Raw genomic sequence first — 15,661 nt, 5'->3', positions numbered from 1 at the left:
AAGGTGACGGACTCTAATGCCTACTATTCAACATCGCTCTAGAATGTGTGATGCGACGAGCCGGGCTCAACAGCCGGGGAACGATTTTCACAAAATCCGGTCAATTTGTGAGCTTAGCGGACGACATGGACATTATCGTCAGAACACTTGGAACAGTGTGCAGAAGAACGGTGTGTGGCGGAGAAGGATGAACCACGAGCTCGCTGCACTTTACGGTGAACCCAGCATCCAGAAGGTGGCCAAAGCTGGAAGGATACGGTGGGCAGGGCATGTTTCAAGATTGCCGGACAACAACCCTGCAAAGCTGGTGTTTGCTACTGATTCGGTTAGCACAAGAAGGCGTGGAGCGCAGAGAGCACGATGGGCGGACCAGGTGGAGCGTGACCTGACAAGCATTGGGCGCGACCGAGGATGGAGAGCGGCAGCCACAATCCGAGTATTATGGCGTACTATTGTTGATTTTGTCTTGTCTTAAATGTGATGTTGAACAAATAAATGTATGTATGTATGTAATTTTTTATCTTCGCGTTTTCGAACTCAGGGCATGATTCTACACCAAAAATGATCATCAGCTTAGCGAGTTCAAAAATGCTGTAAACTAGTGTAATATGGACCGAGCTCACCGATAAATATCCATCCAAGTGTTCAATGGTTCAGTGCGGAGATAAAAGCAGCATCTGGCCACTGATTGGAATCTCCAAGACGCGGTCAAACCGACGATGACTACGCTGCCGAACTGAACCGAAAGAAGAACCTTTTCTTGCCATTTGACAGGCACCGCCACCGCGAATCACAATGAACTCTTCAAGATTTCGTTTTTCAAAAATTGTATTCTAGTAATTGCAGCAATCTCTTATTTAAGAAAACTTTTAAGAATTTTGAAAGATTTTTTTAGGATTTGCTATAAAAATATCTCCATAAATACGAATATCAATTTATCTAGATTCTAGATTGTCTCCGAGAATTTGTCCTGCGATTTTTCCAGCTTTTGTTTTGAGGAATATGTATTTGTAACGGGATTATTAGTCCTATAGAAACCTCCTTCAATTTATCCAGGGATTAGTGTTAGTGTTGCTCTAGAAAAATTTCTACTGGTTTTCCTTTAGTATTGTTATTTTTTATTTTCATTTCATTTAAATTTTGATGATCTTCACACTTCAAATTCTCCATGGAAGAATTTATATTTACAATATTACGCACATGTCCACAATACTGAATTGCTGATACACATTATCTTCCTATCAGATTTGGAAGGCATTTCTTAGATACTGCGTTATTCACGTGAGTATTTTTCCTCATTCCAAAATGACGACTCCAACCACACATCAATCAATCCCGCCATCTCACGTCTTCAAACGATTAAAAGACAATACTCTGCGCGTATATACTTACACATTGTAGGCCCACATCTCTTCGGGTGCGCAGCGCAGATTACACGAGCAGAATATTTCGTTAGTCCCAATTTCGTACCGCAGCGCAACAACTATCACCTCACCAGCAACAAATGCGTTGATAAGACAGCGAGGTGCTCCTCCATTGACTGATATGCGCAGAATTGACACACACGGCGCCCGCCACGATTGGATTCGAATCTGACTGATCTGAGCACGTTGTTCTGAGCCTAGCCGGTCACACTATAAGCATTACTGTAACACTTTGTTAGGAATATAGGTGGAAACAAATCGATGCATTTGCTCTGCAAAAGCTGGATTCACTTGTTTCTTTTGTCACGTTTTTCTTTGGCACAATTCTCCATCCATAACCAAACAGATACTTAGGGTAAGTGTTTCAGTTATGATTGGTAGGCAGTAAAATGCTAGATTTTTATACAAACATCGAATAAATCGTTCTAAACCTTCACAGATCGAAAAAAGTGTTTCTGTGACATATAATGCACATGATTGGAGCGCGGGATATCTCAGAAGTTTACATGATATATCATGTAAAAGTCATTAAATATTATGTAAACTTCCATTATATGTCATGTAATTCAGCATGACTATGAGTGTTTCCATGACAAAAAACACAAATTTACATGATGTATCATGTAAACCATTATAACACTAAGTTTACAGGACCAAAATGAAGTTTACATGGAGTGTAAATCTCATTAATTTTATCTGTGTTCTAAATAAAAAAGTGAACCAAACACGTGACAATTCACAGAAATTTACATACTGATGATTTATTTTTACATGACATGGAATGAATAGACATCCATACTAGCTCACAATGATTTTCCATATAATTTATTATTTTCATTGTCTTTTTCCAAAACTGACAAAAACCCAACCAAACAAACAAAAATAATGAACAATCCATGCCATGAAAACTTAACTTTAGTCATGTAATCTTCCAATCATGTGAATTTACATGATGTCACAAATTCGTTTACCGTCAAGGCGCCATTCACCGTGGGGGCTCCATTCACCGTGTGCCTTCGAATATTTTTTCATTATTTCCATATTATGATTGAATGATATGATAATTTCCCTTCAATTTCAACAATACAACACTAATGTATTGTTACCATGTCAAAACGCTCATTAGAAACATTTAAAAGTATCATTTTGACACTAAAGTGTGTTTACATGAAGCGGTTTTCTGCTCGTTCACTGCATTCATAGTGAAAAAACCAAAACTGCGCTAAGGTGATTTAAGCGATAAACTAAATGTAGTGACGTTTTTATTCAACCAAGAAGCAATTAAGTTCACTTATTAGGTATGTATTTTGTATTACTGAAGAAAGTTTAACAAGAAAGTAAGATTACTTGTACTTTTTAATTGAAACAAAAAGGCACGGTAAATGGGTACCCTAAAAATAAATTGTCTCCATTCACCGTGCCCCATATTGTCCCATATACCTGAAAATTTAAACATTCGTTTTTCTAATTAAATCTGGCAAGTTATTACTTGAAATGAATAAAAACGAAGAAAATTCACTAGGTTGGGTTGTTTTGATCTTTTTGAAATAAAATAGAATAAAATTTCTGACACACGGTGAATGGGTCCCTACTACCACGGTGAATGGTGACCTACCACGGAATTAGGCGACCTTACTACCCTCTACTAATTGTACTATATCATCAATTTTTTTGAAAATTTCTCTTCTTTTGTGAATATTACTTTAATTTTAACCTCTAATGAAAGCAATTAACAGCGGCACCAACAATGTTTTTAAGATTGGTGTCAAATGACAGCCCATATTCGCCCCAAATCCTCTTAGATCCACGGTGAATGGTGCCTTGACGGTACAAATTCTTGTTACATGTCTTATAATAACTCTAGTTCATGTGATGGAATATACCTGTAATGTCGTTTAAACTCAGGTAAAATCGCACGTTCCAATTATCTACATCATATTTCACAAAAATGAAAGTACACGTTTTTTTCCAAATCAGGAAACACTGACCATAACTGATGCACCTACCCTACTAAGATATAATCCATCTCACAAATATTCACCAAAATCGCGTGACTTAGCCAACGAACGCATTCACTTGCTCTGACAACTCCATCCCTTCAAATGCTCAACCCTTAACCGCAAAATCACGTTGGCAGAACCGGGCGCTCGCGCGGTACAAAAGAACTTCGCGACGATCGGCGGCGGCAGCGGTACCGTAAACTTCGGAAACCGGAAGATCTGGATCAACAATCACAATCAAATTTCGAATCACTTCGGCTTTGTTCTGCGCACCCCGACAACGAACTCCGACCGTATCGATTGCGACGTTGTTGTTCAGGGGATTTGCTGACGACGACCACGACAAGTGCGTCCGAACCGCGTCGATAGGCTTCTCGGTTGAGACTGGCGGTGGTCACCGTGCGCGCCGGTAGCTGAGTAGAATCAGCGCGCGCACGTTATTGCGTTCGTTCGTTTCGCGCGGTTCCGTTCGCTGCCTCGCGCCGCCGCCGTGCCACAAAATAAATATGATCCGATCGATAAAGACCAGTGTGTACAGCCGACCACTCGACGCTAGGAAGGAGCACTATCAGCTGAGCTGGAAGACACGACTAGCGTCCGGAGATAGAGGAGAGAAGCTGTAGTGGCTGACAACACCACCACCGGTGCGGTGGTAGCTGAGTAAGACGTGTTCCAAATCTCCCTTGTTTGCTGGGTACCACAAAGGAGCTGGAGGCCCGGAGCCGATTCCACATGTTCACTTGATTGATTCCTGCAGCTTTAGTGTGACGAGCCGCGTGAGTGGACTCCTTGTTGCCGTTGACTGACGGTAGTGCCTTAAGTACATACATCCCATTCGCGTAAAAGTTCGACACAAAAGAGTAATTTAAACAGAGAATGAGAGACGAAACGATTCTTGTACGGACGAACACTCAGTTCGGAGCTCAATGGATCTCGCTCGCAGGTTCTTTCTTGGTGAAGTGAGCGGTGCTTTAAAAATTGTGATTTATAACAGTAAGAACACCGTAATGTGGTGTAACATTGATTTATTTTTTGGACTTATCTTTTATAGTGTTTTGGAACAACATAAATCATCAGAGAGCACAACGTCCGTAACGATTTATCTAGCAGGACAAAAGCTAGATAATATTTTCAATATGTTGATGTGAGGCAGCACCAATTTATTACGTAACGCTGAAATCGGCATTGGGATTCTCCCAGAATACCTAAATGAAGTCTCCCAGATTTATCAGGATCCCGGCAGGAATTCTCCCAGGTTTACTAGTATCCCGATAGGGATGGTCCCAGAATTCCGGCAGGGATTCTCCCAGAGTCCCAGCGGAAATTCTCACAGCATCGCGGAATGGATTCTCCCAGAATACCTTAACGAATTCTCCCAGATTTCTCAGGTTCTCGGCTGAAATTCTCCCAGAATCCCGGCAGAGACTCTTCCATAATCCTGGCTGGGATTCTACCAGAATCCCAGTAGGGATGCTCCCAGAATCCCGGCAAGGATTCTCCCATAATCTCAGCAAGGTTTCTCCCAGAATCACGGCATGGATTCACCCAGAATCCCGGTAAGGGTTCTACCAGAATCCCGAAAAGAATTCTTCCAAAATCCCGGTAAGGATTCTCTCTGAATTCCGATAAAAATTCTCCTAAAATCCCGGCAAGGATGTAACAGTTGCAAAATCGGATAGTGACTGTGTGCAAATAGCAAGATAGAGAGAGAGAGTTTAAATTGAGCGGTGAGTGAAGCGGATAACAGTTTGGTTCATCCTAGGTGAACCACTTCTCCTTCATCCTGGTGAACCACTTCCCCTATTGAATTCATTTTAAACCAAATGAACACCTCCCATGGCGGATGAATACGGGAGATGAGTGTTTGCACCAGTAGACGTGCAATTTTGACCATTTTACAACTACGATGATTGCCAGATTTTGGGTGTCCAAATGGATATAGATCGCGGGCAAAAAGTTTAAATTAGAAAAATCTACCTACAGAAAGAGATAGAAGGTCAGGTTCAGGTTAGATGGACAGGAGGATGAAAGGGACAAAACTTTAGGCACATATAAAGATCTAGTAACTTCCGCCAAGGATTTCGCGACGGTAGTAGTAAAATCTTGGTCTAAATGAGACCTTTGCCCACTCCAGATCTAAATCAGGCGATCTTTTTACAGTCTGATTCCATCGTGACAAGTTGTTTTAAAAATCCTGCAAGTCCAAAGGTGATAGGATTGTTCTACAGTTGCACGTGTGAAGTGTACAGTGCCTGAAAGGACTAAAACTGGACTAAAAGCTAGAAAACGGAAAAAAGTGTGTGAAACTTGAAACGAAGCGAAAAGCCACGGGAAAGTGGCTTTTCCGTTTGGAATATTTTCATTGCCAGGACGGAAGTTGGTGAGCAAACGAGCCCGCCTTACCGAGCGAGCATCCTTAAGGGACCGCCACGAGGGCCGGTGAAGCCGGCGTGTGTTCAGCGTGAGTCCATCGTGAACCGTCGTGAATCCCCCGTCTGTGGAAGACTGACGAGTGACAGGGTCGAAGATCCTGGCGGCGCAAAACGTGTCGTAGTAAATCCAGCCGCTTCGAGAGCGCAGCTTCCGAGAACCACGTGCCCCGTCGACACGTGGTTCAAACGAGCATCAGCAGGATCGGACACGGGATAGCAGGTAGTCATCTCGTAGTCGCAATCAATTAGTGCGCGTGGGTCGAGCTAGCAACGCCCCCCCTGTGATCCCACGAATCAGTCACGTCCCCCATCCGAAGCTTGGGGTGACCCGAGCGTATGAGTGACCAGCATTTGGCGTAGGCGCATGAGTGCCGGCGTCCCATTACCACGTATCCCGCCCGTACACCGAGCACCAAGAGCGCAGCATCGGTAGCAGATCGGCCGCAACGAGAAAACACACCCCCAGGCAGGTTAGGGATTAGGACCCATACGCAGAAACGATACCCATTGCGAACGATAAATACCACTGTAACTGAACAAACTGGCTTTCAATATAGATTATCCCTAACAGAACAGGCTTGCATGAGAAGGTCGGGTTGTTGAGTGTATTGTTTGTGTTGAGATTTGGAGTGAGTTTTTTTTATCGGTTGATTTCGTAGCCAAGGAGTGATCGGCTTTATTCATTGGCGTTGGTGAGAGATCCGAGTAAAGTGTTTTGAGGTTTTTGATCGGACGTTCAAGTGATCCACAGAACCTGCCCTGAGCTTCGTTGTCAGTAGCTAGTCGGGCGTAAAACACCAAGTTAGCAATCTGGATGTACGTTCAGATTGGCGCATAAGCTAGTTGCGGTTTATAAACCCTTGATTGCCGGGAAAATTTCCATTACAAGGATTCTCCCAAGAATTACAGCAAAGATTCTCAAAGAATCTCGATAGGGATTCTCCCGAAATCCAAAGAAGTTCTCCCAGAATCAGGGGGCATTCTCCAAAAATAACTGAACGAATTCTCCCAAACTTCTTAGGATCCCAGCACAGATTGTCCCAGAATCCTGGCAGGGATTCTCCCAGAATACCAGAACAAATTCTTCCAGAATTCTCAGGATCCCGGTGGTAGCGATTCTTTCAGAATCCCGGCAGAGATTCTACCAAAAAAAAAAATAAACGAGTTCTCCCAGATTTCTCAGGTCTCCGGCAGGAATTCTCCCTGAATTCCGGTAGGGATTCTTTCATAATCACGGCTGGAATTCTCCCAGAAACCCAGTAGATTTCTCCCAGAATTCCGGCACGGAATCACCTAGAATTCCGGTAAGGATTCTTCCAAAATCCCGACAAGAATTCTCCCAGAATCCCGGCATGGATTCTCCCGGAATCCATGCAAGGATTATCCATGAATCCCAGCGAGAATTCTCCCAGAATCCCGGCAGAGATTCTCCCAGAATCCCGGCAAGGATTTTCCCAGAATTCCGGCAGAGATTCACCAAGAATGCCGGAAGGGAATCTCCCAGAATGCCGGATAGGGATTCTTCCGGAATCCAAAGAACCTCTTAGAATGCTGGAAGGGTATCTCCCAGAATACCGAAAAGAATTGTCCCAGAATCCCGGAAGGGATTCTCCCAGAAACCCGGAAGGGAATCTCCCAGAATCCCGGAAGGGATTCTCCCAGAATCCCGGAAGGGATTCTCCCAGAATCCCGGAAGGGATTCTCCCAGTATCCCGGAAGGGATTCTCCCAGTATCCCGGAAGGGATTCTCCCAGTATCCCGGAAGGGATTCTCCCAGAATCCCGGAAGGGATTCTCCCAGAATCCCGGAAGGGATTCTCCCAGAATCCCGGAAGGGATTCTCCCAGAATCCCGGAAGGGATTCTCCCAGAATCCCGGAAGGCATTCTCCCAGAATCCCGGAAGGGATTCTCCCAGAATCCCGGAAGGGATTCTCCCAGAATCCCGGAAGGGATTCTCCCAGAATCCCGGAAGGGATTCTCCCAGAATCCCGGAAGGGATTCTCCCAGAATCCCGGAAGGGATTCTCCCAGAATCCCGGAAGGGATTCTCCTAGAATCCCGGAAGGGATTCTCCTAGAATCCCGGAAGGGATTCTCCCAGAATCCCGGAAGGGATTCTCCCAGAATCCCGGAAGGGATTCTCCTAGAATCCCGGAAGGGATTCTCCCAGAATCCCGGAAGGGATTCTCCCAGAATCCCGGAAGGGATTCTCCCAGAATCCCGGAAGGGATTCTCCCAGAATCCCGGAAGGGATTCTCCCAGAATCCCGGAAGGGATTCTCCCAGAATCCCGGAAGGGATTCTCCCAGAATCCCGGAAGGGATTCTCCCAGAATCCCGGAAGGGATTCTCCCAGAATCCCGGAAGGGATTCTCCCAGAATCCCGGAAGGGATTCTCCCAGAATCCCGGAAGGGATTCTCCCAGAATCCCGGAAGGGATTCTCCCAGAATCCTGGAAGGGATTCTCCCAGAATCCTGGAAGGGATTCTCCCAGAATCCCGGAAGCGATTCTCCCAGAATCCCGGAAGGGATTCTCCCAGAATCCCGGAAGGGATTCTCCCAGAATCCCGGAAGGGATTCTCCCAGAATCCCGGAAGGGATTCTCCCAGAATCCCGGAAGGGATTCTCCCAGAATCCCGGAAGGGATTCTCCCAGAATCCCGGAAGGGATTCTCCCAGAATCCCGGAAGGGATTCTCCCAGAATCCCGGAAGGGATTCTCCCAGAATCCCGGAAGGGATTCTCCCAGAATCCCGGAAGGGATTCTCCCAGAATCCCGGAAGGGATTCTCCCAGAATCCCGGAAGGGATTCTCCCAGAATCCCGGAAGGGATTCTCCCAGAATCCCGGAAGGGATTCTCCCAGAATCCCGGAAGGGATTCTCCCAGAATCCCGGAAGGGATTCTCCCAGAATCCCGGAAGGGATTCTCCCAGAATCCCGGAAGGGATTCTCCCAGAATCCCGGAAGGGATTCTCCCAGAATCCCGGAAGGGATTCTCCCAGAATCCCGGAAGGGATTCTCCCAGAATCCCGGAAGGGATTCTCCCAGAATCCCGGAAGGGATTCTCCCAGAATCCCGGAAGGGATTCTCCCAGAATCCCGGAAGGGATTCTCCCAGAATCCCGGAAGGGATCCTTCCAGAATCCCGGAAGGGATCCTTCCAAAATCCCGGAAGGGATCCTTCCAGAATCCCGGAAGGGATCCTCCCAGAATCCCGGAAGGGATCCTCCCAGAATCCCGGAAAGGATCCTCCCAGAATCCCGGAAGGGATCCTCCCAGAATCCCGGAAGGGATCCTCCCAGAATCCCGGAAGGGATCCTCCCAGAATCCCGGAAGGGATCCTCCCAGAATCCCGGAAGGGATCCTCCCAGAATCCCGGAAGGGATCCTCCCAGAATCCCGGAAGGGATCCTCCCAGAATCCCGGAAGGGATCCTCCCAGAATCCCGGAAGGGATCCTCCCAGAATCCCGGAAGGGATCCTCCCAGAAGCCCGGAAGGGATCCTCCCAGAATCCCGGAAGGGATCCTCCCAGAATCCCGGAAGGGATCCTCCCAGAATCCCGGAAGGGATCCTCCCAGAATCCCGGAAGGGATCCTCCCAGAATCCCGGAAGGGATCCTCCCAGAATCTCAGCAAGGTATCTTCCATAATCCTGTCTAGGATTCTCCCAGAATCCCGGCAAGGGTTCTCCCAGAATCTCAGCAAGGTATCTTCCATAATCCTGTCTAGGATTCTCCCAGAATCCCGGCAAGGGTTCTCCCAGAATCCCGGCAAGGATTCTCCTATAATCCCGGCAGAGATTTTTCCACAATCCCGGCAGAGAGTCTTCCAGACTTCCGGCAGTGATTTTCCCAGAATCTCAGCAAGGTATCTTCTAGAATCGCGGCAAGGATTCTCCCAGAATCCCGGTAGTGATTCTTCCACATTCCCGTCAGAGATTCTCCCAGAATTCCGGCAGTGATTCTCCCAGTTTCCCGGCAGAGATTTTACAGAATCCTGGAAGGGATTTGCCCAGATTCCCAGCAAGGTTTCTTCCAGAATGTTGGAAAGGATTCTCCTAGAATTCCGGAAGGGTTTCTCCCAGAATACCGGAAGGGATTTTCCAGGAATCCAACGAGTTTCTTCCAGAATCCCGGAAGAGATTCTCCCAGAATACCCTAACGAAAAGGGGCCCATATAGCCGAGGCGGTAAACGCACGGGTATTCAGCATGACCATGCTGAGGGTGACGGGCTCGATTCCCGGTCGGTCCAGGATCTTTTCGTAAAGGGAATTTCCTTGAATTCCTTGGGCATAGAGTATCTTCGTGCATGCCACACGATACACACATGCAAAATGGTCATTGGCAGAGGAAGCTCTCAGTTAATAACTGTGGAAGTGCTAATAGAACACTAAGCTAAGATGCAGGCTTTGTCCCAATGAGGACGTTACGCCAAGAAGAGAGAGAGAGAGACCTTAACGAATTCCCCCAGATTTCTCAGGATCCCGGCAGAGATTCTCCCTGAATCCTGGTAGATTTTCTGGGGTCTCCATTTAGTCTAGTGGTTAAGGCTATGGATTGCCAATCCGGAGACGGCGGGTTCGATTTTCGTTCCGGTCGGGAAAATTTTCTCGACCCCCTGGACATAGTGTATCATTGTGCTTGCCTCACAATATACAAATTCATGCAATGGCAGGCAAAGAAAGCCCTTCAATTAATAACTGTGGAAGTGCTGAAAGAACACTAAGTTGAAGCAAGGCAGGCCAAGTCCCAGTGGGGACGTACAGCCATAAAGAAGAAGAAGAAGAAGAAGATTTTCCCAGAATCCAAAAGGGGATTCTTCCAGAATCCTAAGAGAGACTCTTCCAGAATGCTAAGAGGGATTCTCCCAGAATCCTAAGAGAAATTCTTCCAGAATCCTGAGAGGAATTTATTGAGAATCCCAAGAGATTTTCATGAAATCTAGTAATTTTTCTGGTTTTCTGACGACATTGACATTATCGACAAAACATTTGGAACGGTGACAACCGGCCTGAGAAGCCAAACAGTGATGTTCGACTGATGGTGAAAATGTCATTTTGACCTAATCTAGATTTAATTGCCCACAGCTCTCTTCAGAAGCTGAATCAAAATATATGATTTATGACAAGTTTGTGCGGCAAGGCCATTTCTATAAGAAAGCTCTAACTGCTCTAATTCTAATACCGTCATTAAGGTGAAACGGGACGCCGTGTTATTTTTCCTATCTTGCCTCTCTTTCTAACAATTTGCCTCGCGTTTTTGAAGATGGTAATCTCGAGTTCTATCGCACTGAAGATGCTGAAAAACAATCAGCATATGCACTGCAAGTGAGCATACACAGTGATAGGTTTTTGTTGCAAAATATGAAGTAGAAACTGAGATTACCATCTTAGTAGCAACAGAGCAATGGCGGATATTTCCCCGACCGTCCCGTCCGCCCTTAACCCTCGAGCGATCGCGCTGTTGTATTTTGTACAACACGCTGAAAAAATCTCGCTTTGTGTACTCAGCATTAGCGTGGTGCTGACGCAGGTAGTCAACCGCGCGAGTTACGGAAGGTTAAGGGGTGAGAATGAGTCAAAAATGCATACTTCCACAATCATCATTCAATAATTTTTGCTTCTTTGCATGAAAAAGTCTTTTAATCACTGGCATGTGATCTTTGGTAATGTATGCACAAATGATGAAAAGAATTGGAGTTCGTCAATTTTTCTTAAAACTACAAGTGTATGAAAATTGACCCATTCTCACCCCTACGAGGGGGTGAGAATGGGTCAAGGCAACCAAATTTGTTGCGCATTGACAACTAAAGCAAGTAAATAAATTTCTGGTCAAGGTTGATACTAGTTACCAATAATATATTATATGATGGTTCTTAAATGTATCAACCATTAGCTCGATGCACTCTACGACGAATCTAGTTTCCAGAAACATAAGGCATGGAGCGCAGAGGGCACGATTGGTGGACAATGCATGAAAACAACTGCTAGTTGTTGATAAAAGTTCATTATTTTCGTATCATTTTGTAAAGTAGAGTAAAAAGACCAGCCAATAAACGTGTAAAAGAACTTACCCAGTATGGTAATGAAAAACATAAATTTACCACATAGCACTTACCTGAAAAAAGAATGAAAATGATCATTAGAAGTTGATTCATTTTAGTCTGATATATGTATATGTATTTACAAGCAATATTGTAAGACCTACAAATGTACAGAGAGTTTCATCTTATCGTGATTTGATTGCAACTAGGGTGGATGTACCAATTATGGCACTACCTAAGGAAAACTATTTCTACAAAAATAACGAGAAGATCAACGAATGTCATCAATATGTTAAAATATAGCTTAGTTTCCATACTTTACAGAACAAATATGGAAACGGAGCCAAAACTACATTTAGTATTAATTACAGCGTGTGCTAATGATAGGAACTCTGTACCAGTTATGGATACATTTGTTTACTTCGGTTCCTTTTCGCACTATTTACATGCATTCCTTATGGGATTTGCCATAATTGGTACACTATGGCGAAAAAAGGCGCAAGGAAGCCGAAATTTTAAGGAAAATGATTTATTTCTGCCATAATTTGAGCAAAATGTGAAGTTTAAATGAGTGCAACCATCTTTTGTGAACGTGGTCTGTTGTGCACATATTTTTTCTTGTTGATTTACATCGTTGAAGGGTGAAAATCAGCTATGACGAATAATTGGTACTATAGCCATAATTGGGACACTTACCCTTTTCCCCAACATGGAAGAAACATGCCATGCTCTTTTGGTTCAATATCCGCTCCGCATGTTAATGCACCACAATGATACCGAACGTCAGCATGGTGAGACAGATAAAGATCTAACCCGATTTCCCTATTCGAGTACCCAGCCATACCAGCAATGACAAGCTACCAGGACGGGTAGTGCGCGAAAAGTTCCGCTCTATTGTACTACAATTGTCACCATACCCGATGAACATCAGCTATCCTTCCTCTTCCGGATGGTGGTAAACCGAGCGGTTACCACGATAGATAAGAGCACCGCTGCTGACTTTACAACGCAACGGAAGGTAGATGTGCCCTAGTTATCATATGGTACACACTAAACGCTTTCAGCAATATTTTGCTGAATTTTGCCGAGCTGAAGGGTCCAGCAAAATTTTTTGCTGAACTTTCGGCAACGTTTGCTGAATTTCAGCAAAACGTTACTGATGATCAGCAGAGTTTACTGAACAATTCAGCAAATTTTGCTGAATTTCAGCTCGGCAAAATTCAGCAAAATTTTGCTGAAACCCTCAATTGATTTTTTGGTGTGTATAAATGTAGCGGCAAAGTCTGACTGAGCAAGTGTCGCTATAATGTCTACTGCTTGGGAATGTTTTTAGGTGATTATTTATCAAAGCCATTTTTATAATGTAACTCTAACCCAATGTTCAATCGCCAATCCATATTTCAAGTTTTCGATAAAATCAAAGACCAACTGAGAATCGCTCACGTCACCCTCAGCATGGTCAATGATCAATGACCATTGGTCAAACTGAACACCGTACGTTTAGCACTTCGGTTATATAGGATGAATCGATAATAGACAACAGAAATGGTCAGATTTCACGATTTTGGTTTAAATTTGTTACAGCTGCAGACTAAAAATCATTGAATAATTAATATAATCGAGCAGAGTTTTAACTGCTATGCACAAACACCAGGAGTCATAAAAAAGCTCTACTTTGTCTATCTTGGCGACAAGATACTCTGACCCGTAAACAGGACAGTGGATCACCAGATGAAGTCATGATTGAAAGCGTTCATTACATTTTATCCTGGCAAGACAAACAAATAATTTCTGTTTATGAGCATTTTACGACATCCTCTGCCATATTGTGGCTTGACCCAAAGGGCACTGATGGCTCTAGATGGTAGATATGGAAAGTTTTATCGCCATCCCCCATGCCTGCTGCGAGTAGGGACTAATCTAATTTGACGCCTTTGCATAAGGAAAATGTTGATATCCTAGCACGCATAAACCGATCAACGCAATATTGTTGATGTGATTCAGGCAGAATAAAGCTATAAAAAGCTCGGAAACTTAATGCACACAGATGCATTTGTAGAGTTAAAATAACACTTTCTGCCTTCGTAGGAACGAACGTATGGTAGTTATGCAATGAGAACAGCATTGTTTTTCTAGCATTACATTCATTGGGAGGTGTTGTAAACGCATATGGTCTCCACGTACCTGGTTGGGGGTAGAACTAACAAGAAAGAGGCTTTTAGCGACAAGCACTTACAATCAGTACGAAGTCTATTTTAGGCTTTCATTAGTGTACATATAAGCACAAACACACAGTACTCATATGGTATAAATAGACAGAAAGAAGCACTTTGCATGCAGGAAAAATGTGTGCATATATGCTTGATTCAAGGTGTGGACACGTGAGAATATAGTTTGATTATTTTCAATTCCTGATAAACTAGAACAAATGATATGGCAACATCGAAAACTGTGTTCAAAAATAGGTTAAGAAATTTGGAATATGTAATATGTTTTGTTGTTTAGTTTAAGTTTTACAATTTGTGCGACTATGTCGAAGATGGAGTAAATAAATAAAAAAAAACATGAACACACAGTACTGGATAGAACAAAGTACGCTTTGGTCGATTTTCATACTAAATGCCCGTGGACGGATTTCCGAATCTCAGTTTCAAGATCGCAGATTGACATCAAATTTCAACTGAACACTATTATTAACTTGCTAAAAATAAGAGTATTCCATGCATTACTTTTATCGCAAATTTCTAATCATGAGAAAATTTATAAAATTTTGATTTTGGAATAATTTTGAAACTTAAATATAAGACAAATTTGTTCTTATGCAACCAGTTTAATGAAATACACCATTTTACCAAACCTAATGTTTAACAAAACTCTTCGTTTCAAAATATTAAGAAACAAAAAATAAATTTTATTGTAATGATTTACTGGTATTTTAAAAAACTTTGCTTAGACTTATTTTTTTACAGATCATATTCGAAGTTATTATGAATGCCCATAAAATTTAAGACTAATTAGTGAACTAGAAACTAGGCCTCAAGCCCCAAAATTTGAGCGCTTTCCAAGGGCGTAGCCAACTTTTTCAGTCAAGGGGGTCCCTCAGCATATTTATACCTACTAGCTCTTTCATAACTAAACGCAACATGATAAAATTGAAAATAAAAACATTATATGTATTCTAAAAGCATTATTTAATCCTTCAGCAGTCAGTGACCAATTTCTGGAAGATTATGGATTTTTCTTTACTCGTGCATTATTTCTTTTGGGCTCATTTTTTTTTAAGTTAAATCCACAAAACTCGTAGACATTTCCCGACAATACAGTCAAAAAAACCTTGCGTTGATTCTTTTAAATCTTCGCCAACGTTTCGGCCCTTGTTGGGACCTTCTTCAGGGCTCGAAGGTCCAAACAAGGGCCGAAACGTTGGCGAAGATTTAAAAGAATCAACGCAAGGTTTCTTTGACTGTATTGCCGGAAAATGTCTACGAACAACAACACCAGTCGTGCCACAAACATTACAATCCATAAAACTTTCGTAAGAAATCATAGCTAAATTCTTTTGTAAATTGGGAACTCTTTTTTGAACTAACCTAGAATTTTGTTCATAATTCACTTCAACAGTTTCCTTTAGTAGAACATTTCAGAGCATAATCCTGTAGAAATGTCGTTTGATGTATTTCCGAGAAGATCCTTGGAAGAATTCTTGAAGGTATTCTCGTGTAAGCCTTGAAACTATCACTGGAGGAAACCCTCGAGTGGGATACCAGAGA

General features: G+C 43.4%; 1 protein-coding gene across 6 annotated transcripts in view; it reads right to left on the bottom strand.

Moving 5' to 3' along the window:
- Positions 1-15,661, bottom strand: part of LOC109424102 (uncharacterized) — a 180,485-nt gene that overhangs the window by 110,696 nt on the left and 54,128 nt on the right. The window contains exon 1 of one of the 6 annotated variants that reach the window (XM_029880213.2): positions 1,393-2,813. The exons of the other annotated variants lie outside the window; for them this stretch is intronic. The gene's annotated coding sequence lies outside the window, so the exon portion shown is untranslated. Of the gene's footprint in view, positions 1-1,392; positions 2,814-15,661 lie in introns of those variants that run through there. 6 annotated transcript variants of the gene reach the window in all.

Source organism: Aedes albopictus, chromosome 3, assembly GCF_035046485.1.
Source record: "Aedes albopictus strain Foshan chromosome 3, AalbF5, whole genome shotgun sequence".
Lineage (NCBI taxonomy): Eukaryota > Metazoa > Arthropoda > Insecta > Diptera > Culicidae > Aedes > Aedes albopictus.
Note: the sequence above shows the minus strand (reverse complement) of the source record. Positions and strands in the feature narration are given on the sequence as shown.